This window comes from Scylla paramamosain, chromosome 12, assembly GCF_035594125.1.
Source record: "Scylla paramamosain isolate STU-SP2022 chromosome 12, ASM3559412v1, whole genome shotgun sequence".
NCBI lineage: Eukaryota > Metazoa > Arthropoda > Malacostraca > Decapoda > Portunidae > Scylla > Scylla paramamosain.
This window is the reverse complement of record NC_087162.1, coordinates 27,718,164-27,738,731: the sequence shown is the minus strand read 5'-3', so window position 1 is coordinate 27,738,731 and position 20,568 is coordinate 27,718,164. Positions and strand designations below refer to the sequence as shown.

The 20,568-nt window shown below is 41.0% G+C and overlaps 1 long non-coding RNA gene across 2 annotated transcripts in view; it reads right to left on the bottom strand.

Annotated features, from left to right (window-relative positions):
* The window catches only part of LOC135105475 (uncharacterized), a 106,002-nt gene extending 87,391 nt beyond the window's left edge, over positions 1-18,611 (bottom strand). The window contains exons 1-2 of one of the 2 annotated variants that reach the window (XR_010270862.1): positions 18,312-18,611; positions 15,675-16,022 (exon numbers count right to left, since the gene is read on the bottom strand). This is a non-coding gene — a long non-coding RNA (uncharacterized LOC135105475). The remainder of the gene's footprint in view (positions 1-15,674; positions 16,023-18,311) is intronic. The other variant, XR_010270861.1, reaches the window with a different exon arrangement.
* Between the last annotated feature and the right edge of the window lie 1,957 nt (positions 18,612-20,568).

The following is a 20,568-nucleotide window of genomic DNA, read 5'->3' as shown; positions in this document are numbered from 1 at the left end:
GTGCAATGATTGGAGGTTGATGTATGGGTGGGCGGAGTCTTACACTCAAGTTAAGCTAAATATTCTAGTAGATTAACAGTGAAATATGTAAGTAATTGAAGGGATATAATTTCAGTGGCTAAAGACTGTCTCACAGAGGAAGCCAGCAAGCAGCTTAGAGTCCATAGTGGGCTGGTGGTGCAGGTGACTTGGAGGTTGGGAGGCAAAGTGGAAAATATGAAAGAAAAAGGGAAAAATACGTGACAGTTATTTGATTTGACTAACAAAGGCTGCCTGGTTTTGTTCCCTACCCCTTTTTCTACCTTCCTTTTTTTTTTTTTTTGTTGTTGTACTCATTCTATCCTTGCTTTAGTTTTGTCCTGTCCCTAGTCTGCTCTTATCTTACCCTCGCTCAATCTTTGCCCTTCTCTTACCCTGCCTTTGCTTCATCATTTCCCTCACCTTGACCTATCTCTTCCCCACCCTTGCTTTACCCTTGCCCCATCCCTCGCACAAATAGAAAGCGTTTGCATCGATCACCTCAACAACCATGAAATTGTTTTCTTTCCCTGTGTTTATGTTCGGAGAAAACGAGGAAACACACACACATACACACACAGACACACACACACACACACACACACACACACACACACACACACACACACACACACACACACACACACACACACACACAAACAAGGTGCAAGGCAAGCTGTATGTAGTTGCTATGTGTGTTTCTGTTTGTTGTTGTTTAGTTCACCCCTGAAATTCGAGGAACATACGAGGAACAATACACAAATCGGACTGAGAATTCAGAAACAAAACTTGTCAACATTTGCACAATAGTTATTCTTACTGAGCAAAATGGATGACGGTGAAAAGACACACACACGGCATCCTTTTCGTAGCTAGATATGAGAAACAAAATATACATAAGTTTTAAGAATGAGAGACAGGATGTTTCAAGACGCCAAGCACCAAACATTACCTGACCTAACTTATCGTAACCTTACCTGAACAAATATATTCTTTACCTAACACAATATAACATAATATAATATCCCAACCTAACCTAACCTAAGGTATCCCAACATAATCCAACTAAACCCCACCCTAATGTAATTTAACCCCAAATAACCTAATTTTATCTGATTTTACAGGCTTTTCTTTTTTTTATCGGAATCAATCACAAAATCTTTGAAAGTCACAGAGAAGGAGTAACATCCCAGATAAATAGATAGGTAGATATATAGATAGACAGATTAATAAATAGATACATACATTCATACAGGGACTGCCACGTGTAAGCCTGGTCGCTTCTTGCAGCTTCCCTTATTTCTTATGTTCTTATGTACATACACACACAGATATATTGATAACAAAATGAACAGCTATAAACTACTGTTGGAGACAATTCCATATATATACTGATACCGACACAGCGCGGGACAACTAGCAGAGGCAGCGGTCATAAGCACGGCGACACCAAGATGCGGGACGTAAAACAAAGAGCATCTAACGAGAGGAGATCGAGCCGCCTGATCCTCCTGAGCCGCCGCTAATTGGTTCATCCCTTGGAACCACCGAGCGGGTCCCTTTACACGCATTAATAATTTACCCGCATGTCCTCCGCACGACTCCTGAATTATCTCACGTGCGGGTCTTGCCTTGAGCTTACCTGCTTGCCTTTATTAATTCACTGAGGGATATTGGCTCCTTCTCCAGGCGTCTAAAATTTAAAATCACCTGTACTCTCCCTCTGCGACCGCACCCGCTTCGTGTTCCCTGCTTTTTAATTATTGTTAGGGATATGTAAGCTACTATTACTGTATCAAAGATTCTGTCATTCATTCCGCTACGTCTCTTGCTTTAGATCTGACAGTGTGGCTTATCGTGTATAGCTAAATCAGGGTCCGAAAGATCCGGTGCTTTTTCTTCCTGTGTTCTCTCGTCCGCGTTCGTGACAGGCCCCCACCCTATTGATCAGTTAACCCCTTACATAATGAAACACGTCTAAAAGGTCACCAGTCCCGATTACTAGTACCAGAATATTACCTGTATATGTCACTCATGTCAATTACTCGCAAATAAAGCAAAACAAACACACTTCAGAGTCTGTCTCTCATCGGTTACTTCTACATTCTAACACGCTTACATACCTCACACTTATAAGATCAGTCTCAATTAGAAGTAGAAAATCAAGGCATGTGATACATGTATGTGTATATATATATATATATATATATATATATATATATATATATATATATATATATATATATATATATATATATATATATATATATATATATATATATATATATATATATATATATATATATATATATATATATATATATATATATATATATATATATATATGTATATATATATCATCCGCTTCACACACTCGCCACTCAGATGTCCCTATAAGGTTATGTTAGTGTCACCAGTCTACTTTCATATAGAGCAAATCACAATCTTTAAGGTCACCAGTCTTAATCAATAACAGGACTCTACACCTTTTCACTTACTCGTTGCGTAACCTAGAGAAACGTGCTTAAAAGTCTGTATTCTTCTCACACTTCAATAGTCATATATATTAAACTTTTTCAGTCAGCCAGTCTCGATTACCACTAAAAGCACTATACATCTCACACTAGTATATCAGTTCATTCACCAATCCACCAGTAAACAAAGAAAACCCTTCCAAGGTCTCTCTCTCTCTCTCTCTCTCTCTCTCTCTCTCTCTCTCTCTCTCTCTCTCTCTCTCTCTCTCTCTCTCTCTCTCTCTCTCTCTCTCTCTCTCTCTCTCTCTCTCTCTCTCTCTCTCTCTCTCTCTCTCTCTCTCTCTCACTTCTACACCCATACAATCACAGAGCACACCACACCTTTAAGCTTGCCAGTCACCAATACACAGCAGGACACATCAGCACACATCACACATCCGTCACCAAAACAAAAGAAACACGGTACAAACTTTGCTGTGTCTCTCCTCCTACCCACCCACCTACATTCACTTATTTTTCTCCCCTCCCCACATAATTCCATTTGGCGAGGCAGAACCAGCATCCCGCATCCCACGCCCTCCTCGTCCCCTTCCCAGCGGCCGCATGAGGGAGGGAAGACCCGCATTGGCCGCCTGTTATAGGATGTTCATTCCTTCGGTGGCCGGAGGAAGGGACGGAGAAGGGACGGAGCGACACAAGGGGATAGAAGACAGAGAGAAGGCAGAATGATGGAGGGAGTTGATGCATCTTTGGATTATTAAACACGCGAGGTGCGGGTCCCAATGTATCACTGAGGGACCTGCTAGTTTTAGAAAGAGAGAGAGAGAGAGAGAGAGAGAGAGAGAGAGAGAGAGAGAGAGAGAGAGAGAGAGAGAGAGAGAGAGAGAGAGAGAGAGAGAGAGAGAGAGTGTGTGTGTGTGTGTGTGTGTGTGTGTTTCAGCTGCGTAGGAATGCTGACAGGGAGGCCGGAAGTTGGGTGAGCCGTGCCGCAGAGTTCACTGGCTTGGATATGAAACACAATCAGCAGAGAGAGAGAGAGAGAGAGAGAGAGAGAGAGAGAGAGAGAGAGAGAGAGAGAGAGAGAGAGAGAGAGAGAGAGAGAGAGAGAGAGAGAGAGAGAGAGAGAGAGAGAGAGAGAGAGAGAGAGAGAGAGAGAGAGAGAGTCAGAAAATAATGGGAATAATGAAAGGAAAGAGTAATAATAATAATCGTGCAGCATTCGCAAAACGTTAAATAAGATGAACGCGTTTCATTTTCTGCAATTACGCGACGGAAACCGGAGTGTATTGATTTTTTGTTATTATGGTGGTGAAAAAAATAAAATAAATAAATAAATGGATGCAGTTATGAAGTCCGTACATGTATGTGTCTCTGTGTGTGTGTGTGTGTGTGTGTGTGTGTGACTGATATATATACTTCATGCATACGTGCTTCACAAATCTGCAATTCTATAAGCATATATATGTACGTCGAAATACAGAATTTTTCTTTTTGTCCGCTGCCATAATTACGATGCTAAAATGCGAGTTTCTGAAAATATGAAAAATGATACAGAAATGAAACAAAAAAAAAAAAATGGAGATTTATTAATGTGCGCAAATGGAGGTTAGATTTTAAAATGAGTGACAATGTGAGAGAGAGAGAGAGAGAGAGAGAGAGAGAGAGAGAGAGAGAGAGAGAGAGAGAGAGAGAGAGAGAGAGAGAGAGAGAGAGAGAGAGAGAGAGAAAGTTTTTACATATCCTTCTCCTTTCCTCATAAATCGATGCCTGCAACAGAGTAATTGGCAAACTCAAATTGCACATTTCCTTTTATTTACATTTATATTCATGCTTCACTATATTAAAAAATTAACCGAGCATCTTTTTTACTTCAATTTCCTTTCTTTTTTTTTCCTTTGCTCTTTTTTTTCCCCAACTGAAAGCAATTAATTCGACGTTGGCATATGGCAGGATATCAGTCATTTTATTTAAGTGTGCTGGAGAACCGCCGGACAAAAAAGAAAAAAAAAAGACAGATCCTCTTTTTATATATCTATTTATTTTGAGTGCTTCTACTTTTGCTTTAACTTTTAATCCAATCCCTTGTTTGTTTTTACCCTTAATCTCTCTCTCTCTCTCTCTCTCTCTCTCTCTCTCTCTCTCTCTCTCTCTCTCTCTCTCTCTCTCTCTCTCTCTCTCTTACTGTCCCTCCCTAAACCTCCCCTCCCTCTACTCTCGTGTCGGCCAGCTAACTCTTGAGATAATTGACAAATGGGGGCAACTGGACCCAACGTGATGGAGTGAGACTGACATCCACACATAAAACAGACAGGGAAAAAGTAAGGCAGGGAGCGAGCGAGAGTGAGGGAGGGACAGGAAGAAACTAGGCAGGATGGGACATGAAGGGAGCGAGCAAGGCAGCGAGGGAGAGAGTGGAAAATATTTGTTGACTAAAAAACATGTAGTGTGAAGACAAGAGCAGTTAGAGAATAGGAAGGGTATGCCTGAACGTACGAGCATAGAGGGAACAAGAGGTGAATTATAGTTTGAGATGAGTTACAGGCGGAGGGATAAAGATAAATACAGTGATACAAGTAGAATAAACGCTGGAAAGTGATAAAGGTGAGGACAGACATGAGAGAAAAGAAGAATAAGTGTGGAAAGTCATAAACAGGGGAAATTAAAGAACGGTAAGTACAACAGCGAGAGTGAGACAAAAAGAAAGCGACAAAGATGAGAGAAGAAACGAATAACAGGTTGAAAATCCTAGATTAAATGAAAAATAATAACAAAAACAAAAAAAGAGTAAAATGAAACAAGAGCCAGAAAGTAAAGAGCAGATGAGACAACAGACAAAAAAAGCAACAGTTTGGAAAATCATTAAGAGGAAAAAAACAAACAAAAACAAAACAAGGACGAATACAATAATAACAACAACAACAACAAGAGTAACGTTTCAAGGAGAGCAATGAAGTTAAGAACATCAGTGAAACAAGAAAGACAAGTAACAGTTTGTCATAAACGAAGAAAAAAAAGTATAAATAAAATAGCAACAAGCTGAAGGGACACAGAAAAATAATGTAGCGAGTATACGCATTAAAAATGGGAAAAAATAACCGTCAACCACTGAAAAACAAACAGTGCATTTATAATTTCTCCCTCCAACTTTTTATTTTTGTTGCTACTCCATTTGCAATTCGAGTATTATAAAAGGGGCAAAAACACCAAAGTTAGAAGCTTACGACTACATCTCTCTTCTTTTCTGAAGCTTTACTTGGAAAGAACCATTGTTTCTTTTTTTCCTTTATGCTAACAAGTCTGGAAGTGGCAATGGCTTACTTTTTTTACTCGAGGGGGCAGTGACTGGTGTTTCTCTCTCTCTCTCTCTCTCTCTCTCTCTCTCTCTCTCTCTCTCTCTCTCTCTCTCTCTCTCTCTCTCTCTCTCTCTCTCTAACAAAGAAACAAACTGAAACAGAATAATACACATATAAAAAATATGCATACATAAATACTAAATGCTCTCTCTCTCTCTCTCTCTCTCTCTCTCTCTCTCTCTCTCTCTCTCTCTCTCTCTCTCTCTCTCTCTCTCTCTCTCTCTCTCTCTCTCTCTCTCTCTCTCTCTCTCTCTCTCTCACACACACACAGACACGCACACACACTCATGAACACGAACATACAGTAAACTAGACTAATGATGTGCAAGAAATGAAAGCAAATAAAAAAAAATATAAGCACACGAAGCAAATATAAACAAACAAGGCATGAAAAAGAATAAAAAAAAGAAAAGTAAGTGAAAGTAGCAGCTAATGATGAAAAAGGCAAAACGCACTTCTCAGTAAAGCAAATACGAGGGATGGAAGGAAGCTAGGATGGGGAAGAAGTAAGACAAAAATCAAGGGAGAGACTTTTTCAAACGGAACTGTCCATCGTTAAATGAGGGCAGTTAATGAAGAAAAAATTGATGAAAAAAAGAAAAAAGAGACACGTTGTGGGCTGTTTGAAAACTGGCGAAGGAGAAAAGAGGAAAGTCAAACATAATGGCCAATTAATGAGAGACAGGGAATGATGTCAATCAAGTCATGTGTGTGGAAAACTATACAGGTAAAATACACACACCTGAGAAAGAAAATGGGAGTGAAGGGAAAAATAAAGGGGATATAGAAGGGGTAACAATAGGATTTTTAAAAAGTTACAGGAAATAAGAGGAAACCATGAGGAGACTGGCAGTGTGAAATGGAGAGTTGGGACGAAATTAAAAAAGTTTCGAGGGAAGAGAAAGTAAAAAAAAACGAGAAGAGAGAGAGAGAGAGAGAGAGAGAGAGAGAGAGAGAGAGAGAGAGAGAGAGAGAGAGAGAGAGAGAGAGAGAGAGAGAGAGAGAGAGAGAGAGAGAGAGAGTCCAGTTACCAGATAGCCTTTATCTCAGGAAGTAAATGAAAAACCTGACACACTCTTTTTAAGTCAACAACACGCACGCCAAAAACAAAAAACTCACAAAACAAAAGCATTAAAGTTTCGCCGCATTTTATTTAAGACGTGTTGTGAGGGTGTCACTTTGTATCTCAGGAGCCGGGAGCACTTTGCACTTCATCACGCTGGTAAGAAGACAAGCCACACAGGATAGGGAGAGAGAGAGAGAGAGAGAGAGAGAGAGAGAGAGAGAGAGAGAGAGAGAGAGAGAGAGAGAGAGAGAGAGAGAGAGAGAGAGAGAGAGAGAGAGAGAGAGAGAGAGAAATAAAACGTTATCCTATCTTCCCTGTCTGACCTTTCGTATTATCTTATGTTATATGGACTTATCTCCCTCTTGTTGTGTCTGTCAATAGATATGTCTCCTCTGCTTGCAAGTTTCAATACATATCTAGTAATTCTGGGTATTCTTTTATGGTCACTCTTATGGAACTGGCGTCTTGATTGGGCCTTTTCAACCTAAATTTTTGTTTTCCTTTGCCAGAAACCTTATTACAAAAAATATTATCTGATCCTATTTCAAATTATCATTCATCATTTTTTTATTTGCGTATAATAAAGAATGAGCGAAAACTCTAAAAAAAAAAAAAAATGACGAAAAAAATTATGGAAAAAATTACCCTTTAATTCTCCTTCCCAGAACGTTGAATGTAGGAGAGTTCCCGACCGATTAGTCAATTTATTTCCTGAGGTGTCTTGTTACTCGTCTCCAGAAATAGTTCAGAACGGAGGAGGAAAAAAACAGAAGCAAGTGGAGATTCTAAACTCAGGTTGCATTATCAAATTTCAGTGATGTTACCTTCCATCAAAACTAAAATTTTCCTCAATTTTCAGAGGAGGTTTCAATATATCATAATTGAAGTTATGTTTATTATACTGCTGTACACTATATTTCTACTTATTATTTTGGGTCGTATTGATTGTCTCTTATGAAGCTAGGCTGAAACCTGTGACTGAACCACGTATTACCTACAAAAAGGTCACCAATTTTCAAAACTATCATCTTATTTCATAGGTTTGTTTCATGTTCAAAAAGTAGGAACACTATTGGTAATCGTGCTAGATCGTTTACAGCCAAGTTTTCGCTAAGTCTTTTCAATTTTCAGCCTCGCAAACACTTCATGGCAGGACGTTTGGTGCTGGCGATATCATTCGTTATGTCCACTGCGCTCCCATACGGTTTCCATTCTACAGGCCCAATGGTGCGTTCCTTCGCAGACAATGACAATGAAATTCACGGAGCACTGAATTTCACGAGGCGCCTTTAAAACACTGCTATGCCATTGAAAGTATTTACCGTTTCCATCTGTCTCTGCACCACCACCATGCGTCACCTTGCCCTGGTGTAGGGGACTCAACACTCGGCCCTGGACACTTAAGCCTCTCTACCTCTCTCATGAAGCACGGCAGGGAATGTGTTGTTCACCTTTGTTCAATCAAATTTCAGATGACCTTTTTTTTTTTTAGACTGAATAGGGACTACCACCTTCCGTGGACTTTTTTTTCATAATTTGTCATAGGCCAGTGCTTCTCTTACATAAAAAATCAACATGGAATTTCTTGTCCTCTCTAATTTCACTTCAAAGGATAAGTTTTGTCATTCCATCAGTCAATACGTACAACTGTGCAAGTGTGGCATGGTTCCCACGTTCCGTTTTCGTTCCTCCTCAGTGGCCTCAGTGTTCTCAGTCTTCTCGTCGTCACAAGAGAATCACGTCGTACTTGTTTATTCATGTAGTCATGTTTTTTTCTTTCAAGTCACGTCAAATCCATCGCATCATCTACAATCCTTTTCGCAGCATAAACCAGCCACTCTCATATTCATACCTTATATATTTCAATTTCGCTTCCTCCCCTTCAGTTTCCCGCCGCGTATGCAATGAACATCCAGGAATATAAAACAGAACTTCCACGAATATAAAACATCCCAATACGAATTTTATCTGGAAATCTTTGCATATCTTTCAATAAAGCATTCCACAACTCTTTCCATTCCACTAAGGGGTCCACCATTTCACATTTTCTTGCGACCATTCTTTCATATTTATAGCTTCTTGGAATTTTTATATGCCAGCCTCCTTTCAGTTCCCAGGTTTGCTCCGGCCACCCCTCTCTCCCCTGCACAAGTTTTCTCCCAAGCACTTACGTCTGGAGGACTCGGAAAATCATTCTCTTCCACCACAAATGGGAACAACTACTGGATCAACACATTTCAATAGAACCGCTTTGCCGGGCTCAGATAGCTCATAAAACTTTTGTGGCCAACTCATCACACTTCTCACCAGGAGAGCGAGCGTCTCCCCAAGTCAGCTCATCCTGTCCTGCAACCTCGACTTTAGTATTTACAAAATGTCTGTATACCCCAGGCAAGAGTAATGGTATGGGAATAGGGGCTGGCAGCTGAGATGTGACGAGGGTCGTACTCCAGCACTGTGCTCCTGAATGTTGAATGAGAATAGGAACTTTATGCAAAGGGGTAGGAAAGGTGAAATTGGGATGTCCATTTGAACTTAGATTTTGAGCGCTGGAAAAAAAGGGGTAGCAGATGTCAAGGTCTTGCGTGACATTATCATCATTATCATAGAGGCGCGGTAAAGAAGCAGCCAGAGTGGGTGAGGGGAAAGCAAAAACGTAATGATGGAGGAGGAAAGGCAAAATTATACTGTGCAGGGAAAGGGGGAGGAAGTGAATCCAAAATTAGGTTAGAGATACTAGAGGAGGAGTTAGATTTAAATACACCAGTAGAGCAGCAGCGAGGGATGTGTGGAGAACACAGGTGAGGCAGAGTGCTGGGGAAGAAATGATGAAAGAGAACTGTCGATTAAATCATTATGACATGTACAATGTAAACGTAAAAAGGGGTCCTGGTACTGACTCGACTGCGAGGGGAGCGGGTGTGCAAAAATATAAAGCAAAAAGAAAAAAGGAAACACTGCGGAAAATGCTTCAAATAAATCAGGATCTAATCATTATGAAAGCGATCAAGTGAGGGTCCTGTCATCTACAGGCATTGCAGCGCACCTCACCTCCACCCAAGTATTGGCGCCGATTGGCAAGAGACAGTTGGTGAGTGAAATTCTCTATGTTATTCTTTCGACAACACTTAAACCGAACATTTCTGTGTCGAGAATGAATTTCCTGTCCCCTGAAAAATGTGTTCGTATAATTTGTAAAATGATAAACTTCTTTTCCTTAAGGTAGATCACGAGACTATAATAATTTTAACCTATTATTTGAGGAGGAGATAGTGACTGAAAACACACTTACCTTCACTCATTACCTTATTATATTGTTACATTACATTTTCAAGGACGTAAATGAAGTGTGCGTGCGTGCGTGCGTGCGTGCGTGCGTGCGTGCGTGCGTGTGTGGGTGTTTGTGTGTGTGTATGTGTGTGTGTGTATGTGTGTGTGTGTGTGTGTGTGTGTGTGTGTGTGTGTGTGTGTGTGTGTGTGTGTGTGTGTGTGTGTGTGTGTGTGTGTGATCGAGTGGACACGTACACGACTGGCAGGAAACACGGAATAGCAGAATTCCAGGAACGATATATTGGTTGCACTTCACGAGGGACGCAAGCAAACACGTAAAACAAAAGAGCAACTGAAAACTTTATGCAACAAGTACGGCAGAACATAATACTCAAATTACTATATTCACTCATGAATAAAAGAAATAAAATGATGAAAATATGGAAGCAGTAAATACACACTCCACACACACACACACACACACACACACACACACACACGTCAATCCCTCCACACACGGACATCAATAGAAAAACAAAGGCAAAGCGTTGCATGCCACCTGAACTGCAACCCTGTGCTTATAAAGAGCGAGGGAAATGTGAGGGGATGCGCACTAGTATTGCTTACGAGTATATGCAACCTTCATCTCGCCTTCCTTTACACAGCAGAGTAGTGTGGGCAGCTCGTCCATACACGCTCACAAAAAACAGCCTGCATGCATTTTTCAAGCTAACACAGATCAAGGGAATTGCAGGTACAAACTAACCCAGGTAAAGTTTAAAGTTAATCACAGGTACAAGCTAACACAGGTAAAAGGAGTCACAGGTACAGGCTAGCACAAATCCATGCAAACAGATGTATACTTGACCAAGATACAAGGAAAAGTGCAAAACAAAGCATCTCAATTCCAGGCGAACGCAGGTAGAGACAATGATAGGTAGAAAACAATCACCAGTACAAACACAGGCTTTGTTGATCGGAATTACAAACAAAAAAAAAAAAAGAAACTAACGTACTTTTTTCAGTTTTTTTAAGACATTCATTTCCAATTTTACAGTTATACCTATATGAACTCGGTGTTGCGTCTCCAGAATTTCATATAAATAATCAATATCTCAATCTATCAACCATAAACAACGAGAAAAAAAAAAAACATACTCGATATATCAACAACTAAGTTCGCCAAGTGTTTTCTTCCACGAGCGAGATTCGAACCAAAATAAGTAAACAGCCACGGTATCCAATGAACCAATACAAAACCCCATTCACTCCCTGTATTAATTCAATTTGATATTTTCGTTCTTTGTTTTCCTTTTCATCATTCATTTAATCCGTCAGTGAGGACTTAAAAGAGTCACTCCAAATTAATTCATTTTGCCTCACTCAATTAGATTAAGAGGGGATCTGATAGAGGTATTTTAGTATGATAAAGGATATAACAAGGGTGACATAAGCAGAATCATCAGGGTTATAATCACGATATGACAAGAAATAACTGGTTCAGGCTTTATTAAAAAAATGGTAGAAAGAAACTGATTCAAATAGTGGTAGATGAATGAAATAGACTCGGTGATCAGTGAAAAGAGAGTTTTAAAAGAAGATTAGAGGAATATACAGATGGAAATACGTAGTTATGTTTTGCATAGATACTGCCACGTGTAGGCCTAACAAAACCTTCCCTTTGTTCCCCTTATGTTTTAAATTTACCGATCCAATTATTTATTTACGTGAATATCAATAATATATTCTTCAGCGGACGAGTCACACTGTCTCCCTCCACTCCTCTCACGCTCACCCTCCCACACCCACCTCTCCCCTGCAAATGAGTTTTACCCTTTGCACTCCAGGTGAGATTTTAGGGTCATATAACTGTGTGTGCGTGTGTGTGTGTGTGTGTGTTTCAATGTAAGTGGAATTCTTTGTACGTATGAAGATTTGTCAGTTTGCTTTTTTCTTTTTTCATTTACTTCCTCGTTGTTTTTTTCCTCTCTCTCTCTCTCTCTCTCTCTCTCTCTCTCTCTCTCTCTCTCTCTCTCTCTCTCTCTCTCTCTCTCTCTCTCTCTTTTCTCCGTCTGTGTCTGTGTTTGCGTGTGTGTGTGTGTGTGTGTGTGTGTGTGTGTGTGTGTGTGTGTGTGTGTGTGTGTGTGTGTGTGTGTGTGTGTGTGTGTGTGAGGGCACAGCGCGTAAGAATTTAAAATGTATGTTGCTTGTGTGTGTGTGTGTGTGTGTGTGTGTGTGTGTGTGTGTGTGTGTGTGTGTGTGTGTGTGTGTGTGTGTGTGTGTGTGTGTGTGTATGTGTGTGTGTGTGTTTGTGTGTGTGTGTGTGTGTGTGTGTGTGACAGGAGAGAGAGAGAGAGAGAGAGAGAGAGAGAGAGAGAGAGAGAGAGAGAGAGAGAGAGAGAGAGAGAGAGAGAGAGAGAGGAGAGAGAGAGAGAGAGAGTGCCCAGCGGCCGAAAATTTAAAATGTATGTTGTGTGTGTGTGTGTGTGTGTCAGTATGCACGAGTCTACAGGCCCAACAACAACGTTAACAGCTATTATCTGCAGTTTCACGCTTCCTACACATGCTGGCACCTTTTTCAAGCATGCAGGCAACAGAGGCCCAGTGACAAGATAGACAGGTGAGAGAATGAAGAAGAAAAGAGAGTAAAGCGAGAGAGAGAGAGAGAGAGAGAGAGAGAGAGAGAGAGAGAGAGAGAGAGAGAGAGAGAGAGAGAGAGAGAGAGAGAGAGAGAGAGAGAGAGAGAGAGTGCAACGAGTAACTCACATTTTACAGTCAGATTTTTTTTTTTCCTTTTATTTTTTCTGTACGGTGTTTTGCTGTATGATGTTTGCGGGACCACATGCCTTTCTAGGTTGGGTTTAGGAAGTAGTGCCAGCGAGAAAAGGGTAGGAAAAAGGTATATGTGGTACAAAAAAAATAGGCAGCGTTGGGAAGGACGGTGTACAGGTGAGCTTGTACTGATAAAAAAAAAAAAAGCTGAAGAGACAATGACATGAAAGGTGATAGGAATCGACTGTCCGCGGTGAGGTGAAGTGTGGTGGTGAGGTGAGGTATGTGTGTTTTGCACATGCATGAAGTGTTGGGTAGAGAGTCATGTTAAAAGGAAGGAAAGTCATGCAAAAGTAATGAGGTTTTTTAGTCGAAGTGTGTAGCATAGAAATGAATTAAGCAGGTGTGTATTTACCAAGTTCGTGACGTGCTGAGTAAAGATTTAAAGTTATAGGGAAGGAAGGTGATGTAAAAGTAATGTGATCTTTTAAATCAAAGTGTGTAGCAAAGAGCTGAATATGTGAGAATAGAATAGAATAGTGTGATGTGTGTGTGCCTGTGTGTATGTGACTATATGTGTAGTACATATGTTGCGTGATGGTGATGTATAATGATAAAATTAAATAATTAAATGCTAGGGTGATACTCATGGAAAATAATGAGAAAAATTTAATATATGTGTAGCGTAATGTAAGTGTGTGAACTGCATGCATACGTGGAGTGACGGTAGCATAGAGTGACGAAGCAATGAGTGACATGCGTGACGTATTGTGTAAGCGTACTCGTGTGATGGTGACGGTGGCGTAGGGTGATGAAGCACAGACCAGTGTACGCGCGTCACTGTCACATCAGGCTATGGGCATTTGATACAGCAGTATTAAGCCGGGCCGGGCCTTACATCACACGGGTACACGGCCCCGCTCTCCGGTGTCCCAATAAAGCGCGACTGAGCCAGATTAAGCGATTATGGGGAAAATATATGAATGCACCAACGCCATTACCCGCGTGTTTTTATACATATGTTTCATCTCTCCCCCCCCTTCATGAGCGGCGCAATTTATCAACCCACATTCGTCATTCTTGTGTGTGTGTGTATGTGTGTGTGTGTGTGTGTGTGTGTGTGTGTGTGTGTGTGTGTGTGTGTGTGTGTGTGTGTATGTTTCTGTTTTTGGGTCGGGTTTCGTTTTTTTTTTCTCTCTCTCTCTCTCTCTCTCTCTCTCTCTCTCTCTCTCTCTCTCTCTCTCTCTCTCTCTCTCTCTCTCTCTCTCTCTCTCAAAACCACAGCATTTTGTTTAAGAATGAAGTTCAGCAAGTTCGGTTTCTCGCTAACTTTCCTTCTGCACGTGAGTAAACTTTTATTTGAACCCGACCTGGTTCGAGTTACTATAATTTTCAGGCTTGCCATCAGATATGCTTCAACGAGTTGCAACTGACTTCTCCAACCGTGTATTCTCGTAACAAACTCCACTTCCAAATCATTCCACCGTGACCAGTTTACCTAAGCATGATGACTGTAGGAGTGGCTCAGGGATGGATAATAGACTCTGGTACTGGACTTGCTGTTATTGTAGTAATCTGTACAATGGTGTTTCCCGCCTGGTTGGAAGATGTAATACTGATGCTCCTGCTTTAAAACTCGAAGGCCCGTAATTGAAGCGTTTTATGCTCTCACCAGGACTATTTTCAAAGGTTACGAAGATTATTTATTGGATTATCATAGGTATTTTCTCATTGATGATGGAGGATCCCTAGAATCACGAATATATCACTGAAAACTCCAATAACGCTGCAGGGTTGGAGAATCTGGTCCCTAAATACATAGTTTACGATCAAAGCTGACGCAGTGATCAACTCAGCACTGCGATGGGTTACAGAACAGCCATTTGAGAGGGAAAGTACATTTAAAGATCTTTGTGTGTTTCTTCTTTGAGGAGCACCTTGATTTATAGTTTAGAAGACTCCATGAAATAAAGCAACACTAAAATGTACCCCATATAATGTAGGTACATAGCGTATGGGAATAAAGTGCTGTAAGGCTAGCGAGGTCATGTTTCCGAGTTAAAGCCGTAGTCAAAAGTCTAGTAATCTGCTTCACACTCTTCCACTTTGTTTACCGTTTTAACTCAGTCTCATGTCATCTGATCTGCTGGTGACCTTACAAAACCTGTAAGACAATTCATTCTCAGCACAGTCAAAGGCAGAAGACTAAAGGATAACATAAGCACAGTAGATATGAGTTCGTTGCTCGGCTATTGGCTATGACTGCATTTATTACCTGGCGTTTTTCCTCTCTTAGTTTGTGATAAAAAAAATGTAACAAATCCAATATATGAACGGTCTAAGTAAATCACTCCAAATACCGCGAACTTGTCTTTCTTGAACAGAGAACTCGTCTTTTATAAACAGGATACACTAGCTTAACAAAATAACGAAAAAGTGCATGTCTCAAAGGCTTCAGGCTGAAAACGGTCCATTGAACACAGCACTCCTCGTTATTAAAGTATGAATGCGCGGCACAGCAGCAATGAAAGAATGAACAATGAAAAATGAATGTTTAATAAGCAGTACTGAATTCAGGGAAAATAAATATATGCATTTGCACATTCTTTCATGAGCTGCACACATATTTGCTTTATGATGGATGGACAAAAACAGATGAATTTTACAAGAGAGTGAGTGAAAAGAGAGAGAGGCAAAAGAACAAAAGCTTTTCGGTCTCACCAGCAGGCGTGCAGTCCTTCAAGTGAGGCGGGAGGACGGAGGTGAACCCAAACACTGGGCACTCCCAAGTCTTCACCCCACACACACGCTTGTCACGTATTAAGTTTTGCAACCCTTGTGTTTTCTTCAGCTACAATTGTTTTTCTTTCTTTTCCATTCTTCCTCAAAAACTCAGATATGGCAAAAATCTAAACAAAACAGAGAAATGGTGAAAACTTTTGCTTATTCGCCACAGTTATGAAGCAGAATTTCCGTACTTTTCTTGATTTCTTTCAGTTCGAAGTCTTCCTCGGGTTTTCAGAATCCATTGATGTCACTTTGTTCATGAATGAGCACGTTTGCATAACGCTGCAATACATCAACAAAGAAAACACCCATAAAATGCAAATAATAACAATAATAATAATAATAATAATAATAATAATAATAATAATAATGATAATAATAATAATAATAATAACGGAAGCACAACAAAGGGACACAAAGGAACGTCGATCAACGACAGGTATCAGGTACAAGACGCCAGCGCGGGGCCGTAACGTCGCCGGAGAATGCAATTTAATACCTAATAAGTGGCGGCTGTCTATAACGCAGCGGGGATAATTGGTAAACACTCACATACACGACGGAGGGAGATAATTGCACCGAAGCGAGCCGAGTACACCTTCCTGCAAGGCCCAAGCGATCCGCGTGTCCCTCGTTATCATAAATAATACAGGAGCACTCTCATCTTGCTGTTCCTTCTAAGCACCTCCACCATACCTGTGCTAATTACCCCACATGGCCCCCTCCAGGCACCTTTCTCACCTTTCCCTTCACAGTAATGCTCAGGACCACTGCTAAGTGCTGGCGGTCTTTGATTATTACCACATGCTCTTAATCGTCACTCAGCTGAAGGGGATACGCAAGTGTGGAAGGCTTGAAAACCGCCACGTCCCTGCACGACAATCCGCCGCCGCTAAAGTTAATGGGCCACGAAATGAGCTCCAATTCTGACAGCAACAGTGAGTATCAATATGAATTTATTGCTAATGACTTCGTTATCCGGAATAGCACAAGGTTTTGCTTTTTTTTTTTTTCTGCATGCATGTGTCGGATGGGTGAAGCTATCCGGGTATTAGAGTTACAGCCGCGTGTGTCGGTAAATCCAAGGCTGTAATGAAGGCTGTCTAGGTTAAGAGGTCGCGCCACGGACCCAAACTCACCTTTACAAGACGAGGGGCTATAGACCTTCACCCACTGGCCTTGATGCTCCTCTCTCCAGCATCCACACACACACACACACACACACACACACACACACACACACACACACACACACACACACACACACACACACACACACACACACACACAGACTCAATATTTTCCGGTACAAGTCTCACTGCAGAAGCTTTACCACCGTGAAAACTAAGGATAAGAATGAATAAGTTAATGAAACACTCAGTTTCTTCACCCACTAACCCTTCGTGCTGCGTACATTCGCACACCTCAGGTGCAAGGTTTCCTGTTTCTCAAGTCTCTTACTTTAGAATCCCCAAAACTATAAAAAGTGAGGGTAAAAAATTAATGGGCAATAAAGAAACGTCTATTTCTCCACCCACTGCTCTTGATGCTGCTTACACTCGCACTAAGACGCGAGATTTTCTGTCATAAGACTCTTACTGCAGAAGAATTAGGAACATGAACATTTACGTGATAGTAAAAAATTAATGAGGTATTGAAAGGCCCTGCCTTCATCTACCCCTCATATCACGTATGAACGCAATATTTTCTGTTCTTCACGTTTCTTTTACTAAAAACTTCAACCTTATGGTAACGAAAGGAAATACAGAAGATCACTCCTTTGGTTCTTAGAATTTCACTCACACGCACACGCAGTATTTTAAAAATTTTCAATTTTCGTTTGATCAAGAAGCTTCACCGCAATGAAAACTAAGCGAAGGCATGAATAAAATAATAAAAATCATGAGAAAAATGCCACTCCTCTCCGTTATAAACCTTCACACAAACCGCTCACTCAGGCACAATATTTTCACTATGTCTCCTTTTATTCGTGGAGCTTCAGCGCAATGAAAATTAAGCGCATGAATTAATAAAGAAATGAAAAAGAAAATGCACTCCTCTTGAGACTGCGGAGAGAGAGAACCTCGTCCCCTGCCTTGCTCCAGACACCAACTTCCCGCAGGAGCCTCGCAAGAGCTAACTTTCGTGATCTCACAAAACTCGGCAAACCACATCAATCCTCTTAATGTCAGCATACCAATCAGCCGTGACTCAGAGCTCTAGCCTTTATGCGCGCGCGTGTGAACTCTTTCTCTCTCTCTCTCTCTCTCTCTCTCTCTCTCTCTCTCTCTCTCTCTCTCTCTCTCTCTCTCTCTCTCTCTCTCTCTCTCACCCACAAACATACATGCACACACACAATGAACCTACACACAGACACACACCTGCACACACCTGTATATGCAAATCATGGGTAGGGGCGGCGACACCATCAAATAAATAAATACACCATCACCACCATCATTATCACCACCAACGTAAAAAACAAAAACTTAAAAAAAAAAAAAAAAAAAGGTACAAGAAGTTTTAGTTTCAAGTTCACTAATTGGAGGTGAGTATCGGTACCAGCATTACTTTCTTCTGGCACGGGGAGACTCGTACAGTTCACTACCACACTGATAATCCACGCGCGCTGGGCTGGGATGTGCTGGCCAAGGGAAGCCTGAACGACCGGCGAGAGAGGGAGAGCCGTGTGGTGTAAACTCTCACATCTGCACTCGCTCTCTTGGTGCCGCTAACTGACTGCCGGGCCAACCTCTACCTCCCTCCGCGCTCTCTCTCTCTCTTCCTCTCGCTCTCGCTCTCTGTCTCTCTCTCTCTTTCGCGCTCTCTCTCCCTCTCTCTCTCTCTCTCTCTCTCTCTCTCTAGCTCTCGCTCACTCTCGCCAGCGCCCGCTCATAGGCCACACGCCGCGCTCGCTCCCACTTACCATCTAAGCTTTTTTTCGTATACTTGTTTCAGGTTTTATTAATAATGCATGTCTCTGTAGCATATACTCCATTCAATACAGGTAAATAATTCCAGTGCCGAATATTTAATCAGGAACTATTGGCTGGTGCGCGAAGTAAGTAGAATATAATAATGAATGCGAGATGCGGTAATGTTTAACTAATTCTACGGTGACATCATGCCTCATTTTATTACTTAAGGCTTCCAACGAGGTTCCGACAAGCGATCTTGGTCCTCACGTTCGCCCTTCGTGGTACTGATGTGATCTCCTGAAAGCTTCACGTCAGCAGACAAGGAATGAATGGAAAATATGGTGGAGCTATGAATAATGAAAAGTAGGTAAGTCAAATATAATGAATGAGTAGTACATGGAAATAGAAAAAAAGTTTAAATATGTTGTTTGCTGTGCACTGAAGGGAATCGCCACATACCAGTAACATATGAATCAGTTAATAGGAGAATACAGACGACTGTGTAACCAAGACAGTTATTACAATAAACTGAGAGAGACAGATGAACATATTTTTTTTAACCTCAACAATGCCGTGTTTACAATATAACCATAATCAATAAAAAGCTCGTGGTCTAGAAATGTATCCAAACACGTAAATGAAAAATAAAACATTACCAACTTATTTAACAAAAGATTTCTGTACAAATGCACGTACATATATCATCACTAAGCTGCAGATAAGAACGGAACAAAAACAATAGGAGTACAAACATGGAGAGAGAAAGACAGACAGGGACATAACTGACTGATTAAACTGTACCGCGACAACGAGACCATATGGCGCCGGCTTAGGCTAAGAGAGAGCGTTATCTCAGCCACCGTGACACTGGTGAGAACAAAAATCCAACTGGCAATCTTTTCAGCCGCAAATTGAGAGCAGTGCACCACAAACAGACAAACGATCACACCTAAACACTCACAGACAGAACAGACAAGAGAAGATGAAAGGTTAGCAAGATTTCCTACACACCTGAACATATGTAGACAGAATAGACAGGACAGGAGAGAAAATTGGCTGTTTCTTACACCTAAACGCACACACGCATGAAAAAATGGGGAGAAAGGAAGATTAGCAATGTTTCTTATGCACTTTTTTTTCATGTAACAGAGAGAGCGGCGAAGGGCAAAAAATGGGAGGAAAAAGCCCACTTATGAATGCCGTTCCCAAAAAAGAATCAGAGATAGAAGAACTGATATACATATATATATATTCCTAAACAAAACAGACAGTGGATCACGGATAGGTAACAGTGTCCATGAAAAACAGGGTTAAAAAAATCCCGTACAAATCATTCCAACAGTTCTCGTTACCGTGTATTCTGTGAGCCCAGAACAAATAACCTTTACTTTTTTAGCCGGGCTTCTGTACATCACACACACCACAGGAGACAGGCACCACGCTATGGGAGCCGGTGTAATGACGGGACAGCTCAGGCAAGATGTACAGTTCACCAAGCTATGTTACTAAACACAGTGAATTTTGTGTCTATGAATCGAACAGAAACTAATATATGGATTCATTATGGATTCTATATCAGGAGCTCCGCAATGACCGTGAACTGGTGATGTGATAAAAGGGAATATTTGTGTGATACAGTATTTTTCTCCTAAGTATTTTCTATAATGTGACATCATTTCCCAAGGCCTCTGTGCGTAAAGATGGCGAATGTGTAAGCAACGTGCTGTTAATATGTAGAGGTGGAGACGTGAATTATATAGGGGACCGCGCCATCGAGCTAATTGACTCTCGTTACGGTCATTATGTTTGATTAGTGGTACAAGGAGGAGAAAATGGGTTCCCTCTATATATTTTTTAAGAATTGAACTGGCTATTCATTAAGTTGGTGTTTGAAGTTTGTGTGTGTGAGA